A 1,592-nucleotide genomic window follows, 5' to 3' on the forward strand; every position below is an offset into this window, starting at 1 on the left:
AAAATAAGAATTGTTGTGTTTTTGCTACCTTAGAATGAGACAAGTATGAACATGAACCTGAACCAAACACTGGCTCTAGACAGGGTTTGGTTCAGGTCCAGCTGTCTAAGCTAGTGGCTTTCCTCCTTGACCCCCCTATCTAAATTTGTATCTTTTATCTGGCCATTTCAGGGACCTACAGCGGGTAAAATAAGTATTGAACACATCACCATTTTTCTCAGTAAATATATTTCTAAAGGTGCTATTGTCATGAAATTTTCACCAGATGTCGGTAACAACCCATGCAATCCACACATGCAGTGGGCAACCAAAAATGCAATACGAGTACTGAGATGATTGGTGAATACCACCGTGTTTAGCTTTAATTTGACGTAAAACCTTTTTGATGTTTTAATGTTTAATTAAAGATATTTACACATGTAAAAACAACGAAACTACATAGATAAATACAGACAGACTCTGCTGTAATACAAAATAAATCAGGCTTAAATTTACAGAACAGTGCTGTTATTATTTAATTTTTCATTATTTGTTCAGAATTTTTAATTATAGAAAACTGTAATAAAAGTCACCATCTGTTAAAAAATGGAAACAAAAAAAACCCAAAAATTATTGCTGTTTTAGTTAGGATAAAAACTGTATTTATGGACAGTTTACCAATGGCTATACACTGATTAAAAATGTATGATCAACTGGTCTTGTGTTCCATAATATACTTAAAATCCAAATAATATATCCATTATGTATATGTTTATATTAATTTCATAGTACCATAAAACGTCCCAACAGTGGAGGCTTCGCTCCTTTAAACTGGGGTAAGTTGTACAATAATATAAATAAAGTCTTTTCTTTTTGTTAAAAGTAAATTTGATAAAATTGGTATAAAAAATACCCAGCCTACTGGGTATAGGGGCACTCACAGGGGGCATTCAGAAGGGGTGGTACAAGTCTGTCCTAGTGTAAATATCAGAAATAATTCCTCTGGCTCTCAGGAACAGTTCTAAATTTGAAGTGCTGCATTGATCTAAATCTACATTGAGGTAATGTGTAACGTGTAACTTCACTACATTCAAATAATCAAACTGAGTCTATGGAATTTACACCTAGCTTAGTGGCGGCTGGGTCTCAGAAGGTAGAGCGGGTCGTCCACCAAATTGGAAGGTTGGCGGTTCGGATCCCGGAATCCTCTCGCTGTGGCAATCAAAGATTTGAGCAAGATACCAAAACCCAAATGGCTCCCGATGCTAATGCATCGGATGTATGAGGTGTGGATAATGAATGAGCAAGTTGGTGGAGCAGATGGCACCTTGGGCATGGCAGCCACTGCCATCAGTGTATGGGAAATGTGGGTGTGGATGTGAATGGGCATGTAGTGTACAGCGCATTGGAGAGGTCGAAGAAGACTGAAAAAAGGTGCATATAAGTACAGTGCATTACCAGTTTACCATTTAGCTAGCCTAGTTTCACTCAGGAGAGGTCTTCCAAAGTACAGGCCCTTTAAACAGAGAAAGCACAGTCACCTTTAAGTCGTTCAGCCTGGACTGGTGGAACAATCAAAAGGGCCTTTCTAAAAAATACAGTTTAAAAAATTC

Source organism: Morone saxatilis, unplaced genomic scaffold, assembly GCF_004916995.1.
Source record: "Morone saxatilis isolate NCDOM2014 unplaced genomic scaffold, NCSU_SB_2.0 Contig11, whole genome shotgun sequence".
NCBI lineage: Eukaryota > Metazoa > Chordata > Actinopteri > Moronidae > Morone > Morone saxatilis.